The sequence below is a fragment of the Coenobita brevimanus genome, chromosome 76 (genome assembly GCF_032717465.1).
Source record: "Coenobita brevimanus isolate Jiangsu-jjx chromosome 76, ASM3271746v2, whole genome shotgun sequence".
NCBI classification, from domain to species: domain Eukaryota; kingdom Metazoa; phylum Arthropoda; class Malacostraca; order Decapoda; family Coenobitidae; genus Coenobita; species Coenobita brevimanus.
Window position 1 is genome coordinate 23,169,650 of NC_137029.1, and position 14,958 is coordinate 23,184,607.

The 14,958-nt window shown below is 51.7% G+C and overlaps 1 protein-coding gene across 3 annotated transcripts in view; it reads right to left on the reverse strand.

Moving 5' to 3' along the window:
• Nucleotides 1–14,958, reverse strand: part of LOC145408285 (synaptic vesicle glycoprotein 2C-like) — a 359,002-nt gene that overhangs the window by 252,812 nt on the left and 91,232 nt on the right. The window lies entirely within an intron of this gene.

Sequence of the window (14,958 nt, forward strand, 5' to 3'; positions counted from 1 at the left end):
ACTCAGGTGCTGCTCAAGCCCCCCCCCCTCCTGCGGAAACCAGCGATGGCCTCCAGCCGCATCTGGGGAGAGTCACATACAACCCCTCTCCTTCTGAGGCTGCCGTGGGAGTACAACACAGGTGATGGACTCCAGCCGCAACAGCAGGCAGGTGATGGTCTCCGCCTGCATCTCAATCGCACATCACTCCCCCTGCAGGACACAGGCGACGGCCTCCAGCCGCACCCATGGTCAGGTGACAGCCTCTGCCCGCACCTCCCCCATGGTCCTGCTCGGAAGTCAGGCCTCGGTGACAGCCCCCAGCCGCACCAACAGGGAAAGGACGGCCTCTAGCCGCCCTCCCCCTGTTGCCTGTGGGGCCTCGGCGACAGCCTCCAGCTGCACCAGGGAGAGGTATCACAACCAAAGCCTTTCACCCCGTGACTTCCCCAGCGAAAGATGGCCCTTGGTCAGCTCGCCCCTCCTGTAGCTGAGCGGGATGTTCCTCCACCCTTCCCCACCCAGGCAGCCCCCAGGAGGAACCTCCCTGCCTGGAGGAAGTGTGGCGAGGTCCTGTGCTGTCCCTGGGAGTGTGTGCCATCCAGCTGACGCCCCTGGAAGACGATCACCTGATGGACTCCTGCCAAAGGCGACGTCGCAGTCCAATCCTGACGGCAGCCTGACGAAAGGGAGACCACAGACGCCAGGCTCTCTAAGGTGCCCCAACAACCCTGGGGTGCACCCTCTCCAGCCCCAGGCAATGGCAACCTTCTCCCCAGAGTAGGCATTGACAAGTGTGCCGGCTTGCGCTGTTCAGTCCAAGCCCTGAGGACCAGACTACCCCGCCAGGCCCCACGAGTTCAGGGCCTCCCACCACGCCCGATCACAGCTCCCAGCAGATGACGTCACCTTTCAGGGTTGTCCCGTGGCCCTTGAAAGAAGGGACACCAGACAGGATCCCTCAAACGCCTGACCGACATCTGGAGATCACCCAGCCCCTGCAGCCCAGCCGGTTTTCCCTGGCCTGCACAGTGTAATAGTGACTGCCCAAACCTAAAGTGACTGTAGTGTTCATGATGCATACAGGTACAGTGCTGAACTAGTGCCCTAGTGCCTATGTACAATGCCTACGTGCCTGAGTGCGTATATTGTGTTGTACTAATGCTTTTACCATTGTGTGATATATGGTGAAACACTTATGTTCAGACTGATGTCATAGCCCAAGTAACAAACTGTGTGAGATTTAATATCCTTCATTGTGCAGTGTCCGTCCAGCGTCCTCTGACTGGCTAGTATCCTGCGTGATACCCACCAACCAGTCAGGACCCTCTAGTTTATCCAGCACAGTTGATATGGTGGTACCATTCTTAACTGGCGGTTTGGGTGGGGCACGAACCTATGTACAGTGCTGCCACGTTTTCCATACCCGCGATGCCTCTCTCTCTCTCTCTCTCTCTTGGGGGAAGATGTGCATCATCCTAGAGAATTTTGTTTCTTTTATGTGTCTTATAAACTTGTGCTTTCATTTCTTTATTTTGTTTTTTATTATATTGTTTTACATATGGCGCCAGATGACCTCAGTGTTGCAGCGCCTTGATTTGTTTTCACTGAATCATTCTCACCCTCCTTCCTTCTCTCCCTTCATCTTTCCCTCAGGTTGACAATGCACTTAACACTGCCTCTGGCCTGCCTTCTCGCTCTCTCTCTCTCTCTCTCTCTCTCTCCTGGGGGATGTGCATCACCCTTGAGAATTTTGTTTCTTTTATGAGTGACATAAACTTGTGCTTTCATTTCTTTATTTTGTTTTTATTATATCTAATTATATTTAAAAATATTATTGTTTTACATATGGCGCCAGATGATCTCACTATTGTGGCGCCATGATTTTTCATTCAATCACTCTCTCCCTCCTTCGTTCCCTCCCTTCCTCCATTTCTCACTCAGCTGCACTCAACACTGCCCCTGGTCTGCCTTCCCCCTCCCTCTCTCTCTCTCTCTCTCTCTCACTCTCGTCTGTGGTATTTTAGGATACATTTTGGTTATTTTCTTTTATGTTATAATGTACATATTGTAAATCTGACTTTATTTCCACACCACCCAGGAGGTAAAAGTCTCGGCGCGTTTTTTTTTTTTTTTTTTAAGTGTCCCCAAACAGGCCTAGGATAGAGGAAGCTCTGGCCAGGTGGGACTGGGTATGTGTGAGTGTTGCTGCTCACGAGGGTTTAATGTATTTTTTTTTTTTTACTAAGAAATTGATATATTTTTACTTATATTCCTGCACATTATCTTATAATCATAACTGTGACATTATTACCAACCCCAGAAATAAGGTAACAGCCAATAAAAGTGACTACTTTTTTTTAAGCAACACCGTAAAATACTTATGCAACGTTTCTGTATTGCCGTATAAATATTTTATGCATAATAAGTTTACTCTTCTTTCATATATATAATACACACGTTACCATTATATTCTTATGTGTTTATCTTATTGTGATGCCTATTACATAATTATATCAGAGCCGTTCACAGAGTGGGTATGGAACATGTGGCAACACTGTACAGAGGTTCGTACCCCACTCAAACCGCCACTTAAGAATGGTTCCACCATAGTAAATACTGTGTCGTGTGTAACCTACACCCATATTGTACAAAGGTTGTAATTTGGATATTATACATGTAAGATTGTTGCTGAGAGTTTTTATGTCCTCTTCTCGTTGTGTATTCTAGCTCTGGTCTCGAAGAGGACCCCGGCTTATATCACAGGTGTTACTAGGATGAGAAGTCGCCCTTAAAACACCTAGGATAACAATCAGGAATGCCCTCTACCATTACATGTAATTAAATTTTGGAACCAAATACCATATGCAACCTTTGACACGCCTGTGTCCACAATAAATATGATCATCCTCTCTCTACATACTCCCTCTATAAAGGCACCATCATATCAACTGTTTTGTGGCATCTCTATATGAAATGCTATTTAAAATAATTATGCATAAAAACTAAATTTAATGTCTGTGCACATGGGTGGATATAATAACGACCTCTCTCATAATCTGTTAGAAGTAAAATGAAACAAAATCTTACCCAAACTCCCAAAATATATCTGTAATGCTAGGTGTTTTAGGGTTGGCTTCCCATCCCTCTAATGCCTAGTGTGCAGCTGGATTCTCTTTCTAGACCGGAGCTTAGACAAATAAGAGAGAGGCAGGACACAAAAACTCAAGGCAACAACCTTACACGTGTATTGCTAAATTCTACAGTGGAACGGACAGATGTCACGAATAGTTATGCTGGACAATTATAATTCTAAGGCTTTGATATCGGGTTTTAGTATCGCACAAGATACTACTTAGGACATGATCAGGTAAGGTGAATAGCACTTAGGGCAGAGAAGTTAAACATTATTACTTTGGGAAAGTCTAGGTTCTGTATACTGGTGGAGTTTGTGGCACTATTTTCACTGCTGGCAGGCTAACTGGTTTGTCAGTCGCGTTGTTAATTATTACTCTTGCACTGGGGCCTCTGTATGATCTTAACATGAGGCGATGTCACTATCTTGTAGCGTGTTCACTGAGATAGACCCTTATTTCACTGCCTTGCCGTGTTCACTGTTTCACTGTTACCTTACTTATTCCATCTTTCGTTTATATTATTACTGATGTTTTGTGCACTGACTTTCCATATTCTGACACTCACTGTTCTATCCTTACTTTACTATGTCACAGAGACTGTGCTTTCACTGTCGGGACTGGGCGTACTGGTGGTCAGGTACAAGGGTGGCGGAGACGACTCAGCCTCACTACTGATGGGACACGACTCAGCCTCACTACTGATGGGACTGAGTTCCACCAGGGGCCTCTGTATTCAGGGGCCATGAGATCATGCGTAGGGGCATCCTCTCTCATCCAGGGCTGCTGGTGGCGAAGAGTCCCGCACCTTCAGGGCTTGGGGCGGGAGTCTGGCCCTCAGGGCTGGGGCCGAAAAGCTGCCTGAACCTCTTGCTCAGGCGCCTGACGGAGGACAAACATCTCCGGCGTTGAGGCGAAGGGATGTCCCGCCCGGGGGTCCTGGGGACGGTCTGGAGGTCATGGGGGCTGTGGTCTCCAACGGTTGGAGACACCGCCATGAGTGCGCTGCGACATCGGCCTCCATCGGGGTCTGTCAGGTGGGTCCCCTCAGGAACCAGCTGCATTGAGAAGAGCCCGGTGGTAGCTACAGGGCCTCTCCAATACTCCTCCAGGCTGGGGTCTCCTTCCGGGTTGTAGTTTCATGGACAGGATTCAGCACCTGACGGAGGAGCGGCTACCGGCTGTCTCCTGCCGTAGGGACCGGCTACTGGCCGTGGCCTTCTAGGGGAGCAGCTACCGGCTGTCACTAAGGCCCGGCTACTGGCCGTGGTCTGGGGAAGGGAGCAGCTATAGGCCAACTCAAGGGCACCTTCGGAGTGGCTACCGGCCATCTCCTCGTTACCTCCGGAGCAGCTGCAAGCCATCTCCTGTATGAGGGTTGAGCGGCTACAGGCCGTCTCTTGAGGGGCACCATCAGAGCGGCTACCGGCCGTCTCCTCGTTACCTCCGGAGCGGCTGCAGGCCGTCTCCTGTAGGAGGGTTGAGCGGCTACCAGCCATCTGGTTTAGGGGACCTTCAGAGTGGCTACTGGCCGTCTCCTGACGAAGGGGGGAACGGCTACCGGCTGTCTCCTTGTTACCTCCAGAGCAGCTGCAGGCCATCCCCTGTAGGAGGGTTGAGCGGCTACCGGTTGTCTCAGGGGTGCTGACTAGAGCTAGAGTAATAACTCCACCCCGTGGTTATCGGTGGTTGGCTCGCCGGAAGGTAGTCTCGTATTCCTGCTATGGGGGCGGCGGGCGAGTCCCAGGTCATAGGGGCGCACGGCCCAGGCGGACTTTTGTCCCTGTCACCCGCAGTCCAGTCACATTGTATTTGCTCCTCTGTGGGCTCCTGCTGGGGGAGTTGGGTTGCCCTTGGTGATACTGTACTGCATTTTACCACCGTCTTCTGGGAAAAAGTCATGTCCCTGTGACTGGAGGTGGTAAACTTTGGTGTCGTAGGTGTGGTAGACTGGCTGTAGGTGTTGGAGGAGGGTGTGCCAGGCTGTGGTGGCAGGATTCTTGTCTAGCTGAGCGTCACAGATGATGAAGAGGGTGGATGGGTCGGTGGAGGAGCAGAGGAGTCGTAGGAGGTGGCGAGGTCCACAGACTCGATGTTTTCATCTGAAGGACAACGCCCATATGGCTCGGCGAATCCTCATGGTGGTAGGTGTTATCTTCTGTGCAGGGCTGTGCTGAATGCTGGAGATGGACGTTGAGTGTGGGGTTTTATATCAGAGTGATGCAACGCGACGTCTCTGGGGAGTGTAGGTGGCTGGGATTTGGGCCCGGTGTAGCATGAATGTGAGATGATTTAGGGCAGGGGAGGGTGTGGGTTTTTGCAGCGAGGTGGGTGGGGTGGGAGTGTGGGTGTATCAGGCAGGTGGGCAGGAGAGGCGGCCGGAGCGTGTGATGGTTGTTTTAAGGGTGGGTGAGTGGTGACGTGGGTTTGCGGTGTCGGCGTGTGTGCAAGGTTTGCGAGGGCGGCTGTGGGGCAGTAGGAGTGGGAGTGGCACGAGGTGTGGAGTGGGGTGTAGGCCTAGTGGGTGTGTGGGCAGTGCAGGTGGAGTCAGGTGTGTGTGATGGGGCAGGCAGGGTTGAGGGGGCATGTACGAGCAGCGGGCAGGAAGATTTGGGGCCAGGGGTGGGCGATGGCTGTGGCAGGGGTGTGGTGGGTTGAGGGGGTGCGGGCACGTGGGCGGGGCACGTGGTGCTGGGTGTGGGGGACGGGGTGGTTGGTGGTGAGGAGGTGGGGGAGAGGTCAGGAGTTGGTGGCATCGGTAAGCTGTCAGGCGAGGTGTGAGGCGGCATGGTGGGGTGTGAGGTAGAGGTGGCAGGGGAAGGGGAGAGAGAGAGAGAGAGACAGACAGACAGACACACAGACAGACAGACAACGAGGGGGAGATATAGCAGTCATAGGAGGTACAGGGAAGCGGAGCGAGGGTAATGGGTGGGGCGGGGCGGGGGAGGTGGGAACGTGAAAGGGGCGTATGTGACGGTTTCTGAGAGTGCGAGAAGTGCCGTGATATTCGACTGTCACCTGGTAGGGGTTAGGATTGCGAATGATGGTATGGGGCCCCATGACGCGTGGCACAAGCTTGTGGGGGGTGGGGAGCTGCGCTATCATAACAGTGTTGCCTGGCTTGTAGGGGTCGGAGGCGGTGTCGGGGCGAAGGTCCAGGGTGTTTTGAAGGTGGGTTAGCTGCCATTTGAGATGGTGTAGTGGGTCAGATGTGGGAGTAGACGAGGGGGGGCTGTAAGTGTTGCCGGAGGGGTAGGAGGAGAGATGTTTCCCCAAACACTCGCTCGTATGGTGAAATTCCGTCCTCTGGGGAGCAGGAGTTGATGCCCCATTGCACGATCTTTACATGGGCGGGCCTGTCGTCGTCTTTGGTGGCTCCTATCCGAGTATGGAGTTGATTCATCAACATACGATGGCTTCGTTTGCAGATGGCATTTCCTTGGGGCCAGTAAGGGGATGAGTGTGAGATGTTATAGCCAAATATGTGGGCTAGCTCCTCTCAGATTTTGCTGGTGAACTCCGGTGCATTATTGGAGTGGATTGCCTGTGGGATAACGAAGCATGGAAACATGTGCCGAATCAGGGTATCAGCTACTGTCACAATGTGGTGTTCTTTCACTAGGCAGGCTACGACGAATTTGGAGTACGTATCAATGAACGTGATCAAGTACCAATAGCCTGATTTCGGGGGCAGAGGTCCCACTATGTCGATCGCCAATAACTGCCAAGGTTTGTGGGCGGTAGTGTGTCCTGATGGGCTGGCAGTACAGGTGATGTCCTTACCCAAGGCGCATGCTTGGCAAGATTGGATAATCTCCTTGGCTAGGGTGGAGGGATTGGGCGCCCAGTAGGTGTCGTTAAAGACCTGAAGGAGTTTTTCATGCCCAGGTGAATGCTGTTGTGGGTATGCAGGTGTCGGAGGGCGACAAGGGCAGTGTCAGGGGCTAGAATGATATGCCCGGACGGAGTGAGCAGGTGGTTGCCCCGGCAATATAGCTTCTTGAAGAGATGCTGGAGGATCCAGGGCGGTCGTTCCTTACGATGCCACTGTTGGAGGAGGTCTGGTTCCGGCTTGACGGCATTGATGGGGAGTCGGGAGAGAGCATCCACGTTGGTATGGAGTTTGCTGAGGCGGTACGAGATTTCATAATTGAACTCATGCAGGGTTTCGCACCATCTGATGAGCTGGGCATTGTTGGGTGTCAGACTGCCGCAGCCATTGGAGGGACTGGTGATCAGTGATGATAGTAACCTGAGTCCCTGACAGGTATGCCCAGAAGTGTTCAAGTGCCCAGATGATGCCCAGGCACTCCCTCTTAGGGGCGGCATAATTCTTTTCCACCTGATTGAGGGTACGGCTGTCACAGGTGATGATGCACTCGCAGCCCTCTTGGACTTGTGCCAGCACAGCGCCAATCGCGATTAGGAAAATGTCCGTGTTGAGCCGAAATGGGAGGGTATATTCGGGAAAGGCCACAACTGGGGCGGAAACAAGTTTGTCCTTAAGTTGTTGGAGGGCAACTTGCCTCTCGTCTGTCCAGATGAACGGTTCTGCCTTACGGGTCAGGTCATGGAGTGGCTTGGGAATGTTAGCGAACCCCTTCACAAAATGCCGGTAATAGAACGTTAGGCCGAGGAAGGCTCGAATTCCGTGAACGTCTTGTGGTGGGGGTATGTCCGCGACGGCGCGGAGATTGTCTGGGTCAGGAGATACGCCAGCCTGGGAGATGACATGTCCCAGGAATGAGACAGTACTGGCAGCCAGGACAAACTTGGAGGGCCGGAGTCTGAGGCCTGCCTGTCAGATTCAGGTGAAAACCCAGCAGAGGCACTGAAGGTGGTCGGTCCAGGTCTGGCTGAAAATGATGACGTCATCCAAGTAAGCTAGACAGATCTCCCACGTGAGGCCACTGAGGACAGATTCCATTAGTCCTGAGAAAGTGGCAGGGGCGTTACAGAGGCCGAAAGGTAAAACAATAAATTCATAGTGTTTCCCGTTGCTGGTCGAGAAAGCAATTTTGCCTCTGTCCTCCAGTTGCACCAGGACCTGCCAATCGAAGGTGGAGAACCAGGAGGCGCCATACAGGGAATCTAGGAAGTCGTCTTTTGTGGTTACATCATTAAGCCGGCGGTATCAACGCAGAACCACATCATGCCACCCTTCTTCTTCATGAGGATGACAGGGGAGGACCAGGGGCTGGTGAAGGGGGAGACGACTCCGGCTTCAATCATCTCCTGAACCTGGCGGTCATCCTCTTCCTGCTGTTTGGGGTTCTTCAGCCAAGATGGCTGTTGGATTGGTGGGCCCGTCGTGTGGATCTCGTGAGCCAGGTAGGTGGTATGTCCAATACCGGTGGGTCCTGCTGCGAACAGATCCTGGAAATCCAGGAGGAGACAGTGAAGGGTGTCTGATTGGTGGGTGGACAGATGGTCAGGAATGAGGGGCAGGGGAGCGAGAGGGGGACGGGGCACAGGGCTCGGCTTCCTCCATCTCTCCGATCATGAGCCCTTTAAGGAGGGTGAGGGGCGAGAGGGCAAGGTTGGCAATTCGGACTGCTGTGTGATGAGGGGGAAGGAAGGTTGGCGGCAGAAGGCAGACCGAGAGGGTTCCGGGTGGCAGGTGTGGGGAGAACAAGATGTACCTGAGGGCCAGTTGAGGGGCACCCAGGCTTCGTGGTGTGGGGAATGGTGACAGCAGAGGAGATGGTGGCGGGGAACGAAGTGAAGGGGGGAGGAGGGAGGTCGGGGGGGAGAGGGAGGGGGATATGGAGGGAGGTTGGGGGGGAGAGGGAGGGGGATATGGAGTCTTCTGGCCAGGGCCGTGGCGTGCAGGTGCAAACAGCCTGAGGGGGAGGGGGGGTTGGGGAATTCTGGAACTGGAGCTGTCAGTTGCGGCAATCAATCGTGGCTCCTAACTTCTGCAGCAGGTCCAGCCCCATATATCCGTCGTAGTTGCAGCAGGAAGAATCAAACACGATAAACTTGTGGTGTGTCGATGCCGGTTGATGGGTGTCGACACGCAGGGCCCATGTTTCCCCATGGATCAGCAGGGGGCCATCCCCCGCGTCCACAAGATGAGTAGCCGTCGGGAACAGCGGGCCAAAGGTCGACATGACGGGAGAAGTAGCGGCTATACAGGCAGGATCTGGCCGCTCCCGTGTCAACCAGAAGTCTGGCTTTCATCCCGTTCAACTTTATCTTGTGGTAAACTGGGGGGCGGTATTTGGGGGAGGTGGCCCCCGCCGCTGAAGGAAGGTGTGGGGACAGTCCTAAAAAATCCAACTGTCGGGGGCCTCCTTCTTCTTCCTCTGGCTCTTGTTCCCCGGGTTTGGTATCTTCTGTGGGTGCGGGTTCATCTTCCGGCTCCTCGTTCTCCGAGGAGGAGACTTTACGTCAGCCTGGGGTGGTGGTCTTTCACCTGGCAGCTTTCAATTAGTCCCTGATATCGTGCAGTGGGCATCTGGAGCTGCAAGCAGAGAACTCCCAGGGTTTCACCAGAATGAGGTTGGGATTCTCTGTGGTTGGGGCACCGGTGGGTGTGGTGCGCCCTAGGCAGGCTGGGTGCTGGGGTGGGGCTGGTGTGGGACATAGGTGGACGTGGCTTTACTAGGGGAGCCGGGATGTTCGTGGGGAACTTTTTCACCAGGTTGATTTGCTGGGGTGTAGGGCGGGAGGTCAGGAGGTGGCGTATCAGTTGGATATCCTTATCCATGTCTCCGGTAGGGTCATGGATTGTAAAGTGCTCCTTGACCATGCCAGGGAGCACTCTAAGGAGAGAATGAAAGGTGTGTTGCTCCCGGGTTTTATCATCTGCTTCCGGGTAGGCAGCAGTGACCAGGCATCTGGCCTGGATTAGAGTGTCATCCAAACTGCCATCAAAGGTTAGGCTATCCAATTGGGATAGCGCCACCACTTTACCTAGTGATGGAGTGATGGCCTGAATCATAAGTTTCGTGAAATTCTGCCAGGTGAGTCCCGGGACGATCTTGGGTGCTGTATTAGCTGCCGCTTTGCCCAGTGGCGGGAGTGCAACCGCGATTTTTTGCTTGTCATCCTCGAACCCGATATCTAGCAAAGGTTTAATAACTGCCAGGTATGTGCAAGGTCGAATTTAGGCAATTGCACACATGGTCTGGTTGCCATTTTACCAGTATTTCCTGATTACCTCTCTCGTATGCCCGGGTCAAGAACCACCGCTGTCCACCAGTGTAATGCTAGGTGTTTTAGGGTCGGTTTCCCGTCCCTCTAACGCCTAGTGTGCAGCTGGGTTCTCTTTCTAGACCAGAGCTTAGACAAATATGAAAGAGGCAGGACACAAAAACTCAAGGCAACAATCTTACATGTGTATTACTAAATTCTACAGTGGAACGGGCAGATGTCACGAATACAGTTATGCTGGACAATTATAATTCTAAGGCTTAGATATCAGGTGTTAGTATCGCACAAGATACTGCTTAGGACACGACAGGGTAAGATGGAATAGCACTGAAGGCAGAGAAGCTAAACACTATTATTTGGGGAAAGTCTAGATTCTGTATACTGGTAGAGTTTGTGGCACTATTTTCACTGATGGCGGGCTAACTGGTTTGTCGGTCGAGTTGTTAATTATTACTCTTGCACTGGGGCCTCTGTATGATCTTAATGTGAGGCGATGTCACTATCTTGTAGCGTGTTCACTGACATAGACCCTTATTTCAATGTCTTGCCGTGTTCACTGTTTCACTGTTACCTTACTTATTCCACCTTTCTTTATTATTACTGTTTTGTACACTGACTTTCCATATTCTGACACTCACTGTTCTATCCTTACTTTACTATGTCACGGACACTGTGCTTTCACTGTCGGGACTGGGCGTACCGGTGGTCAGGTACAAGGGCAGCGGAGACAACTCAGCCTCACTACTGACGGGACTGAGTTCCGCCAGGGGCCTCTGTATTCAGGGGCCACGAGATCACGCGTAGGGGCGTCCTCTCTCATCCAGGGCTGCTGGTGGCGAAGAGTCCCGCACTTTCAGGGCTTGGGGCAGGAGTCTGGCCCTCAGGGCTGGGGCCGAAAAGCTGCCTGAACCTCTTGCTCTTGCACCTGATGGAGGACGAACATCTCTGGCGTCGGGGCAAAGGGATGTCCCGCCCGGGGGTCCTGGGGGCAGTTTGGAGGTCCCCTGAGCTGCGGTCTCCAGCAGTTGGAGACGCCGTCAGGAATGGGCTGTGGCATCGGCCTCCATCGGGATCTGTCAGGTGGGTCCTCTCAGGAACTGGCTGCAGTAAGAAGGGCCCAGTGGTAGCTACAGGGCCTCTCCAATACTCCTTCAGGCTGGGGTCTCCTGCCGTGTTGTAATTTCATGGACACGAGTCAGCACCTGACAGAGGAGTGGCTACCAGCCGTCTCCTGCCATAGGGCCCGGCTACTGGCCGTGGCCTTCTAGGGGCACGGCTACCGGCTGTCACTAAGGCCCGGCTACTGGCCATGGCCTGGGGAAGTGAGCAGCTATAGGCCGACTCAAGGGCATCTTTGGAGCGGCTACCAGCCGTCTCCTCATTACCTCCGGAGCGGCTACAAGCCGTCTCCTGTAGGAGGGTTGAGCGGCTACCAGCTGTCTCTTGAGGGGCACCATCAGAGTGGCTACCGGCCGTCTCCTGACAAAGGCGGGAGCGGCTACCGGCTGTCTTGTTCAGGGCACCTTCAGAGCAGCTTCTGGGCATCTCCTGATGAAGGCAGGTGTGGCTACTGGCCATCTCCTTGTTACCTCCAGAGCGACTGCAGGCCGACTCCTGTAGGAGGGTTGAGCGGCTACTGTTCGTCTCAGGGGTGCTGACAAGAGCTAGAGTAATAGCTCCACCCCGTGGTTGTCGGTGGTCGGCTCGCCCAGAAGGTAGTCTCGTATTCCTGGTAGGGCGGCAGCGGGAGAGCTCCGGGTCATAGGGGCGCGCGGCCCGGGCAGGCTTATGTCCCTATCGCTCATAGTCCAGTTGCGTTGTATTTGCTCCTCTGTGGGCTCCTTCTGGGGGTGTTGGGTTGCCCTCAGTGATACTATACTGCATTTTAATATCTATGTCAATGTTTTCAGACACTGGTCAAGCCAAAGCAACCAGGAAAGCCTCAGTAAGTCGTCCAGTGACCTCCTGCCTCAATAACCTCTTGCAGTCTTTGCGGCAACGAGTTAGAAGGAAAATGAAACAAAATCTTACCCAAATTCCCAAAATATATCTATGTCAATTTCAGACTGGTCAAGCCAAAGCAACCAGGAAAGCCTCAGTAAGTCGTCCAGCGACCTCCTGCCTCAATAACCTCTTGAAATCTTCGTGACAATGAGGAAACAATGCTGTTGATGGTTTGCTGGTTTCGTCTGAACAGCTACCACTCGCCCTTGTTGTGCTGGAGGAGGCGAGCCTATGTCCTCTCATTCTCTGGCTCCCACGTGTTAACAGTCTGGACCCACACAGTCTCGAATTCTCTACACTAATATTTGATGTCAAGTCAGCATATTTCTCTCATGAGCCAGCCCTTGATATCAATACCTATCTAAAGCTTGCTATTTGATGCCACTACACAAGGTGTAATGCAGCACGATCTACCGAACATTAACTCCTGTATATCATGCCCTAAATGACAGAATGTGAAAGAAGACAAATAATGTGATCACCACTTCGCATATCCTTCTCCATCCCCTACTTACCCTTCCTTCCCTCCCTCACTCCATCCCCGCCCCATCACTCGTCCGCCCACCCACCTTTCCTTCTCTTTCTAGCCCCTCCCTCTCAGCCCCTGTTACTCTACTGTGAGCAAGCCTGGGGCAAGGGATACCAGATGATAGGTGACTATTAAATTTATGACCACGACTGTACCTTCAGAGCACTTCTGATCTAGTCAGTACAGGCAAGGGATATAATTCATGAGGGTCTGGCCGACAAACCTACTTCACTTTGCTCCAGTATTCACAAGTTACATATTTCCTTACTTAGCTTCATCACACACCCATTAATCTATCTATTTATCTATTGCCAGACGCCTCAATCCCGTTTGGGGTGGCCACAAACAAATCGCCTCCACGTCGCCCTGTCCCCCGCCATTTCACTGCCCTGCTCCGAACTCACACCCCCCTCTCTCATATACCTCTCCACCCCATCCCTCCATCTCATCCTCCCCCTCCCCCTTCCCCCTTCCACCTCACTCACATACCTGTACACACTCTTCGTCAGTCTTTCACCCTCCATCCTCTCCACATGGCCAAACTACCTCAGTGTGTTCCTCATAACGCTTCCTATCACATCCACATCCACACCACAACGCTCCTTTATATCCTCATTCGTCAGCCTGTCTCTCCATGTGACTCCACAGGCTCCTCTTAAATAACTCATTTCCACTGCTCTCACTCTTGACTTGTGTCCTTCCAACAACGTCCAAGCTTCACTTCCACACGTTAGAGTTGGTATCACAATACTGTCATGTAGTAACTTTTTCAATTCCATGCTCACTTCCCTGTTTCTTATCACTGCTTTCAAGGAACCAGCAACCTTTCTTCCCTGCTGTACCCTTTCAAGCACTTCACCCTCCAAACTTCCATCCTTACTCATCACACTACCCAAGTACTTAAACGTACTCACATTTTCCAATTCCTCACATTTCAACCTCGCTGTACATTCACTGACTTCACCTCTCTCAAAGACCATCACTTTACTCTTCCCTACATTCACCTTTAGATTCCGTTTCTTACACACTCTCCCAAACTCATCCACCAAGCCTTGCAGCTCCTCTTCGTCTTCACTCAACAACACAGTATCATCTGCAAACAACGGTACAGGGAGTTTCCAAACACTATGCTCTCTCACCACAGTCACTCCAACATCCACTACCCTACCTTGTACCTCTTTTATTACCCCATCCATGTACAGACTGAACAAACTTGGAGACATGACACATCCCTGTTTCAACCCAACCTTCAAAGAGAAAAATTCACTTAGTTCACCATCCACACGCACTGCAGCCTTAGCACCATCATACATACTCTTCACAGCATTCAACAACTTCCCATCTACTCCATATATTCTTAATACTTTCCACAATCCTTGTCTATCCACTCTGTCATATGCTTTCTCCAAATCCATGAAAGCCGCATACAACTTCTTTCCCTTCTCTAGAAACTTTTCCACTAAAGATCTAAGAATGAATATCTGATCTACACAACCTCTTCCCTTCCTAAAGCCTCCCCGTTCTTCTCCAACTAATTCCTCTGTTCTTTCTCTAACACTGTCTTCATAACCTAGCCTCCCACCCTGAAGCTCATCCATATATTTTCGCAACCATTTTACAGATTTTCTACCGATGTTAAGACGAAGTTTTCAAAACACACGAATATTACTCTTCCCTATACTAATCTTTATTTCACTGAAACAAGAGTCTATTCACGAAGCAACGAAAGTAAATAGACGCACACACCACGGACGTGGAACGTGTCCGAGCAAAGATCACATTTTTGGCCCTTTTTGGCTAATTTTATCTATTTGGAAAAATGACTGGCATCAACAGAAGACAATTTCCATGACGGTTTTAAAAAGTACGACATACATCGAATGACCTAAAAGCTGATTAAAAAAAAAAAGTGTTCTTCAAACTAGAAAGTTTTTACAAGCCATATCAGGCATGAAACGCACCAAATTTTGGCTAAAGCAGTGTTCTCGCTCACCTCGCTAACTGGAATAAAAGCTAGCTGACCTTACACAGATCAAAGGTCTTTCTCATATCTACCATACCTCATTACCGTACCAAAGCTTACCATTCTACCTGATAAATTACTTATTATGAACTCCGGTAGCAATAAAACATTATTGGTTGTTTCACATTACA